Source organism: Callospermophilus lateralis, chromosome 9 (assembly GCF_048772815.1).
Source record: "Callospermophilus lateralis isolate mCalLat2 chromosome 9, mCalLat2.hap1, whole genome shotgun sequence".
Lineage (NCBI taxonomy): Eukaryota > Metazoa > Chordata > Mammalia > Rodentia > Sciuridae > Callospermophilus > Callospermophilus lateralis.
In genome coordinates this window covers 1,152,541-1,161,232 of record NC_135313.1, presented here as the reverse complement: position 1 = coordinate 1,161,232, position 8,692 = coordinate 1,152,541, and the positions used below count along the sequence as shown (strand labels likewise).

Here is an 8,692-nt window from a genome sequence, read left to right as displayed (position 1 = left end):
AGGCATGGGGTCCTGTGTAGTCCTGAAGGCCGTAGCTGCCAGCCCACCCCTGCTTGGGGGTGCCCTGTCCCTGTGGGTCCCCTGGCCCTGGCTCCTCGGCTGAGAAGCCACCACAGAGGCACTCAAAAGAAGCACCACGTGCCACCACAGGGTACTTTATGTGAGCACCGCAGCCTGGTCCTCCTGGGAGGCTGTGCTCGTGTTCCCGACATGGCCCTGGAGCCCAGAGGCCAAACGTGTGAGCCAGCAGGACCCCTGCTCTGGAGGGCCAGGCACTGAGGCCCACTCCACACACCTCCCAGAGAGGGCATCTCCAAGGGGACAGCCCCTGAGGGCCCGGCACAGGCCTCTGGAGACTGACGGCAGCCAGGACTGTGGTGGGCTGTCCCTCATCCACTGCCCTCAGGTCCTGGGAAGCCCAGGCAGCCCAGCTGCTCCCGTGGAATTCAGGTGGTGGAGTCCTTCCCTCTCCTGGCAGCAGGAGCAGCAGCCTCGGGGCTGAGCGGAACCTGCGGACCGTGGGCAGCCGAGGCTCACTGGTGTTTGCAGGCAGGACTGCTGTGTTGCATCCGGCCGGGCGGTGTCAGTCTCTTGGCCTTTAGAGACATCACCCTCTTCCGCTGCTTCTGCACGTTCTCTGTGATTTGGGGTGAGTATGTCCTCACTGTGAGAGAAGGAAGAGCCCGGAGGGATGGACACCTAGTGCAGGGCACAGATGGGAGGGGGCCACCTCAGCTGGCCTCATCAGGCTCTACCCTGGTGTCCTAGAGGCTGACCGGGAAGAGGCCCCCAGGCCCTCTCCATCCCTCTTGGGATTTCAGGGAGCCACGACATCCTGACCAGCTAGAGATGGCCAGCTCCCCAGCTGCTCCCGAGCGCCCGCACCACCTGAAGGCCATCCCGACAGGCCAGGTGGTACCTGTGATGGACACGTGCAGGCACTCGTGCCCGGGTACACACACACACGCACATGTCAGTGACACGCCAGGTGCATATAAAGCCCTGGAACACACCCACGTACACGACTCAGGTGCACACCCCCATGCTTGCCCATACCCACACACAGCATGGGCACACACACCCTCGTACATGCTTGACCACGCAAACACGCTCATCACACCCCAGTGCACACATGCACCTAACACACCGCTCCCTCCAGGCCCTCAGCCGGGTCCCACCTGGGGACAGGCCCTCCATGGAGCAACATCACTGTGACCCAAGTGCTCCCCACATCCAGAATGGAGGCTGACTCCCCTCTACACCCACCTTCCCCAACCTTGTGTCACAACTGAAATCATGGGAGGGTCACAAGGGCATCTACCCTGGGGGAAACTGAGGACAGAGGACAGGGCACATGTCAGAGCCATTAGAGAGGAGGCAGGCTGGGAAAGGAGATCCTGGGCACGTGGCAGGTACCAAGGCTGGAGCCTGCCGAGGACTGGCTCGGGGACAGTGGGGAGGGCCGGGGACGTCACTGCCCAGCAGGCTGTCCCTTCTATGCAGGGACACCTCCCAGGCAGGAACCCCCGCCCCCAATACAGGAACAAATGAATCCCTCAGCCCACAAAGTGAGACTCCGTGAATCTCAACATTTCCCTCCTTTGATGTGGCCTCAAGTGTGAGCAGAACTCCCCCCCCCCGATTTCCAGCACAAGCCCGTTTCCACCCCCAGACTGGGCAGGACAGAAACAGGCCAGCCGAGAACTCTCAGGAGGTCTCAACACGCCGCATCACGGACACGGAGGAAGGCGGGCAAGGTCTAGTTGGACCCGGAGGCGACAACACAGTAGGCTGCTGAAATAGACCCTCTTCTCACACCGGATGCTGGGGAAGATCCCCTCTCACCACGTCAGTGCTCTCAGCTCCCAGTGGAGCTCAACCCCGTGAGCTCAAAAGGAAGTGGAGAGCTGAGAAGCCACGGTGACCGTCACAGCAAACATCAAGCTGGGGCTGGGGTGGGATGCGTGAGGCTGGAACGGGACCCCAGGGGGTCCAGACACCTCGGAGCAACAAAAAGTCCTCCCTGGTGCTTAGTAAGGCCCAGGGTTCCAGGTGGAAAAGAAGTGTCCCCATAAAGAGCCACTGCCTGGGGACGATGGAAAATGAGGGAATGTGGAAGAGTCCGGAGGTTTCGCCCCCTGGAAGGGGGGCTGCAGAGAAAGAACGCCAAGCCCAGGAACTGAGCACAGTGTCTTGAAATCACAACCCACCACAGCAGCCACCCCAGGTCCGGCACCGGAACTTCAGACAGGGCAGCCGAAGTGGTCTGCAAGTCAGGGTTTGTGTTGCCAGAGAGAAAAGGAGGAGAAATAGAAGCCACAAAGGGCAGATCTGTAGGAGCCTACGAACACGGGACTGTCGACGTCCCCCGGGGAGGGACACTGGCTCAGGGGCCTGCGGGCAGGAGGACAGCGGCCCCACTGCCAGGAAACTAGCCACGTTCTGTGGGAATAGGAACATCCAGATTCGTGGCGCTCCAAGGACTCCAAGCAAGATGAGCCCGATGAGGGACGTCCTGAGACACTCCATGATCAAGGAGAAGCAGCACCGCAGGCAGGAAGGGGCTCCTCCGTCCGGGAACCGGGGGCCGACGGGGCAGGTGGAGGGGGTGGGACGGCATGTTCGAGTTCTGAAAGGAAAAAGTAACTGCCAAACAGGAAACAGGAAGCCCTACCTGGCAGAGCTGCTCCTCAGAGACGAACGAGAGAGAAAATGTTCCCAGACATGAGTCCCGGTGGCTCCTGACTTACAAGGAATCCCAAATGCTGTTCGTCACACTGAACCCTGCTGAGTGACATGAATCTACGTCACTGTCAACGCACGTATGTGGTCAGAGTCAGAGTGCGTCACGCAGCAGCGAAGGAACATAGAATAACTAGAGTGAAACAAGAACACTAGAGCTACGGTGTGTCCTCTTGGAAACACCATTTTATAAAAAATATAAAGTGACATCGATCGTACAGAGGGTTGGGGTGGGGAGTGGACGTGTGGAGTTTTGCATGCAATTAAAGAGTTATCAGTTTAAAATAGAATTTTGTGGCTGTAAGGTACTTTATTTTTTATTATTAATAGGTGAGACCCTCACAAAGACCACAAAGGAAAAAATTCTAAAAGATAAAAAAAAAAAAAAGAGGGAAAGGGGTAAAAGTGTAACACTACAAAAGACCCAGGAAGAGAGGAGGAAGGGACGGCAGGGACTGCAGAAGAGTCAGAGGACACCAGGGGCAGAGTCGGGTCTTCCTGTCAGTGATGGCAAGCGGCCGGGTCCCCATCCACAGGCACAGAGTGGCTGAAGGCCTCTCCTTACAGGACCCAAGTGCACATGGCCCTGAGGACACACAGCCAAGGGGCAGCCCGGCGGCTCCACTCACATCAGTTAAAACAGGTTTCAGTCCAAGTCACAGGAAGGACGACAGTGATTCCAGGAGGTCAGTTCATCAAGAGGACACAGTGTGACTCCAGGTGACCAACATGGAGCACCTACATACAAAGAGCAGGTAGTAATAGAGCCAAAGGGAGAAGCAGGTCCACGGCACGGAGTCGGGGGCTTCAGCCCTGGGCAAGCCCTGGTTCAGACCTGGGTACAGGAAAAAAAAAAAAAGAAAAAAAAAACAGATGATCCAGAGAGAAAATCCACAGGGAAACAGAACACTTGAAACCAGACGGACCTACAGACACACAGAGAACGACGTTTCCCCCAACAACAGAGAGAATGCTCTCCCCAAGCACACCGGGCGTTCTTCAGGGCAGGTCGTGTCTTGGGCCACAAAGTGAGTCCTGACAAGTGTGATACTGAGACCACAGCACAAATTCACAAATATGCAGAAATTAACACTCTTCTGAATGACCAATGGACCAAAGAAGAAACTTAAAAGGGAATTTTAAAGAGAATCTTGAGACCAGTGCAAATGTAGACACAGCTTCCCAAACCTGAGCGGATACAGGTGCAAAGACACTTCTGAAAGAGAAACCCTTAGTGATAAATGCCTACACTAAGAGAGAGCTCCAACAGCCCGGCTTCACATCTCCAGGAACAGACCAGAACAAGACAAGCAGAGAGCAGGAAGAGGGACGTAGACATCAGCAGAAATAAGTGGAACGGAGACTGGAAAGATGACAGTAATGTCAATGAAACCGGAGTCGATGCTGTGAAAAGACAGAACTGACAAGTCCTCAGCTCTTCACAAATAAGTGGAGTTATAAATGCAGGAGGAGACATCACAGAGGGTGCCCAGGGACAGAAAGGACCCAGGGACTGCTGTGAAGGGACAGAAAGGACCCAGGGACTGCTGTGAAGGGACAGAAGGGACCCAGGGACTGCTGGGAAGGGACAGAAGGGACCCAGGGACTGCTGTGAAGGGACAGAAGGGACCCAGGGACTGCTGGGAAGGGACAGAAGGGACCCAGGGACTGCTGGGAAGGGACAGAAGGGACCTAGGGACTGCTGGGAAGGGACAGAAGGGACCCAGGGACTGCTGGGAAGGGACAGAAGGGACCTAGGGACTGCTGGGAAGGGACAGAAGGGACCTAGGGACTGCTGTGAAGGGACAGAAGGGACCCAGGGACTGCTGGGAAGGGACAGAAGGGACCCAGGGACTGCTGGGAAGGGACAGAAGGGACCCAGGGACTGCTGTGAAGGGACAGAAGGGACCCAGGGACTGCTGGGAAGGGACAGAAGGGACCCAGGGACTGCTGTGAAGGGACAGAAGGGACCCAGGGACTGCTGGGAAGGGACAGAAGGGACCCAGGGACTGCTGGGAAGGGACAGAAGGGACCCAGGGACTGCTGGGAAGGGACAGAAGGGACCCAGGGACTGCTGGGAAGGGACAGAAGGGACCCAGGGACTGCTGGGAAGGGACAGAAGGGACCCAGGGACTGCTGGGAAGGGACAGAAGGGACCCAGGGACTGCTGGGAAGGGACAGAAGGGACCCAGGGACTGCTGGGAAGGGACAGAAGGGACCCAGGGACTGCTGGGAAGGGACAGAAGGGACCCAGGGACTGCTGGGAAGGGACAGAAGGGACCCAGGGACTGCTGGGAAGGGACAGAAGGGACCCAGGGACTGCTGGGAAGGGACAGAAGGGACCCAGGGACTGCTGGGAAGGGACAGAAGGGACCCAGGGACTGCTGGGAAGGGACAGAAGGGACCCAGGGACTGCTGGGAAGGGACAGAAGGGACCCAGGGACTGCTGGGAAGGGACAGAAGGGACCCAGGGACTGCTGGGAAGGGACAGAAGGGACCCAGGGACTGCTGGGAAGGGACAGAAGGGACCCAGGGACTGCTGGGAAGGGACAGAAGGGACCCAGGGACTGCTGGGAAGGGACAGAAGGGACCCAGGGACTGCTGGGAAGGGACAGAAGGGACCCAGGGACTGCTGGGAAGGGACAGAAGGGACCCAGGGACTGCTGGGAAGGGACAGAAGGGACCCAGGGACTGCTGGGAAGGGACAGAAGGGACCCAGGGACTGCTGGGAAGGGACAGAAGGGACCCAGGGACTGCTGGGAAGGGACAGAAGGGACCCAGGGACTGCTGGGAAGGGACAGAAGGGACCCAGGGACTGCTGGGAAGGGACAGAAGGGACCCAGGGACTGCTGGGAAGGGACAGAAGGGACCCAGGGACTGCTGGGAAGGGACAGAAGGGACCCAGGGACTGCTGGGAAGGGACAGAAGGGACCCAGGGACTGCTGGGAAGGGACAGAAGGGACCCAGGGACTGCTGGGAAGGGACAGAAGGGACCCAGGGACTGCTGGGAAGGGACAGAAGGGACCCAGGGACTGCTGGGAAGGGACAGAAGGGACCCAGGGACTGCTGGGAAGGGACAGAAGGGACCCAGGGACTGCTGGGAAGGGACAGAAGGGACCCAGGGACTGCTGGGAAGGGACAGAAGGGACCCAGGGACTGCTGGGAAGGGACAGAAGGGACCCAGGGACTGCTGGGAAGGGACAGAAGGGACCCAGGGACTGCTGGGAAGGGACAGAAGGGACCCAGGGACTGCTGGGAAGGGACAGAAGGGACCCAGGGACTGCTGGGAAGGGACAGAAGGGACCCAGGGACTGCTGGGAAGGGACAGAAGGGACCCAGGGACTGCTGGGAAGGGACAGAAGGGACCCAGGGACTGCTGGGAAGGGACAGAAGGGACCCAGGGACTGCTGGGAAGGGACAGAAGGGACCCAGGGACTGCTGGGAAGGGACAGAAGGGACCCAGGGACTGCTGGGAAGGGACAGAAGGGACCCAGGGACTGCTGGGAAGGGACAGAAGGGACCCAGGGACTGCTGGGAAGGGACAGAAGGGACCCAGGGACTGCTGGGAAGGGACAGAAGGGACCCAGGGACTGCTGGGAAGGGACAGAAGGGACCCAGGGACTGCTGGGAAGGGACAGAAGGGACCCAGGGACTGCTGGGAAGGGACAGAAGGGACCTAGGGACTGCTGGGAAGAGTCTCACGGCGACAAACTGGATGACCTAGAAGAGAAGGAGAAATCCGTCTACCAAGACCACGCTGTGGAGAAACGAAAGGCGGGCAGACCAGTAACGAGGAAGGACGCGGAAGGGCCGCCGCAGACATCCCAGCCAAGGAAACCCCGGACAGGCGGACGACTCAGGAAGCCATACCAACCTCCTCAAGCCCAGGAGGAAGGCACACTCACAACTCACCTTCCTCGGCCACATCACCCACACACCAACAGATGGGGCATGGCAAGCGCCACAGACCACGTCCCCGGGAGCAGGGAGGGGGCAGGTGGCCTCAGCACAACACCAGCCAGAGAGGACGAGTCAGGGTCACTCCACGGTGAAGAGCTGGGAGCTCCTCCGCCCGATGAGGGAAGAGGTGCCCCCTCAGCTGCTCTCGCCGACCTGCTGCTGGAAGCCCTTCCAGAGCAATTAGACAAGGAAAAACGTGAGACTTGGGATCAGAAAGGAAGAAGTTGTCTCTGTCTGCACACGATCTTGCCTATTTCCCTACAGAGGCACCAAAGAACCGTCAGAATCGATAAACAGATTAGTAAAGTTCCAGGAAACAGAAACATCCTGACTCAACTGAGGTTCTCCAAATTAACAATGAACTATCTGAAAAAGAAACTAAGGACATAATCCCATTTGCAATAGCATTAAAAATAAAATATTCGGGAATAAATCTAGCTAAGGAGGCGAAAGATCTAGAAACTGAAAGATAGAAAATTGAAAATACAAATAATGGAAGGACAGTTCATGTTTTTGACTGGAAAAATTTATACTGATAAAATAGCCATACTGGCCCAAACAATCTCCAGATCAAAGCAAAGATGAATAAGTGGGACTACATCAAACCCCAAAGCTTCTGCACTGCAAATTAAAGAACCAACAAGCGAAAGGCCATCTATGGGTGGGCAGGAACACTTGGGGACCATGTCTCTGACAAGGGGTGAATATCCTAAATACATAAGAAACTTATACAACTTGGTAATAAAAAGACAACCTGAGGCTGGGCTGTAGCTCAGTGGGAGAGCGCTTGTCTACATGCCTGAGGCACTGGGTTCGAGTCTCAGCACACATACAGATAAAGTCCGCCGACAACTAAAACAAACAACAAAAGAAACCTGATGTGAAAATGGACGAAGGCGCTCCACAGCCACTTCTTTAGGATGGCCACTGCCGAAAAGATCAAGCTCGGGAGAGTCGGAGCGAGGACTGTGTGTGGGTCAGGCTGGGTGGACACACAGCCACAGCAGGACACAGCAGGAGGCTTCTTGAAACCTCCAACAGCCACCTGAGACCCAAGTCCACTTCAGGGTCCAGGGCAAAGCAGGCCAAGTCAGTGCGCTGAAGTCTCTGCTCTCACAGTGGCAGGCAGCACCCACAGTGGCCCACACAGAATCACCCTGCAGGTCTGTCCGTGGGTCACGTGGGCATGTCCCAACAGGAGACGACTCAGCCCAGGAGGAGAACCTGCCATGTCCAACCACAGATGCACCTGGGAAGGCCACGGAGCCCAAGAAGCCAGACACAGAAAGACGAATCCAAGAAAACCCAAATCTCAGACCCAGGGACACAGCACAAGACCCTGGGTGGCTGAGGTCAGCGGGAGTGGGGACAGTCTGGTCAAGGGCACCGACTTCAGTTGGCATGCCAAGCTCTGGAGGTGGTGGGCAGCGGGGCCACTGTAGTGGATAGCACAGGAGTGTCCACTTGAGACTCATCAGGAGAGTAGGCCACACGGTCCTTGCCACACACAATGCTCCTGTGTGCACTCACACCATGGTGACTCTGGTGACAGGCCTGTCCCTCTGTAGTGCCACTGTCTGGGGGTTTCCCTCCCCCCTCCCCGCCCCTTCTCCCCACCCCAGCTGGTTTTCAGGGGACCTAGTCAGCACCCTTCCCTCCTACCTTTGGACTGTAAAGGACTCTCTGCAGGATCTGTTTTCCTCTGAGGTAGAGATGTCCCTGTGAAGGTCGCAGGGCCCAAGGCTGGACAGTCACCAAGGCCTGGCAGGAGGAGTCAGGCCCCTCTCTGTGCATTTTAGACTAGAACATCGACGACACTAGACAGCGCACAAACTCCATGACAACCTGGTGAGGAGTGCTCAGAACCTGGGCTCACCTCCTCGGGGCCCGGGCGGAGGGAGACCAAGTCTGGGTTCTCAGCTCTTCCTGTGCCTCTGCCGCTTGGCACCTGATTCCCACAACCCGACTTTGGTGCTGATCAAATGTACAC

At 57.5% G+C, this 8,692-nt stretch overlaps 1 long non-coding RNA gene across 1 annotated transcript; it reads right to left on the bottom strand.

The window, feature by feature from the left end:
* Positions 1-2,177: 2,177 nt before the first annotated feature.
* Positions 2,178-4,748, bottom strand: LOC143642119 (uncharacterized). The gene is made up of 3 exons (XR_013155591.1): positions 3,992-4,748; positions 3,372-3,577; positions 2,178-2,629 (listed from the first exon to the last, which is right to left on the bottom strand). It is a non-coding gene; the product is annotated as an uncharacterized LOC143642119 (long non-coding RNA).
* Between the last annotated feature and the right edge of the window lie 3,944 nt (positions 4,749-8,692).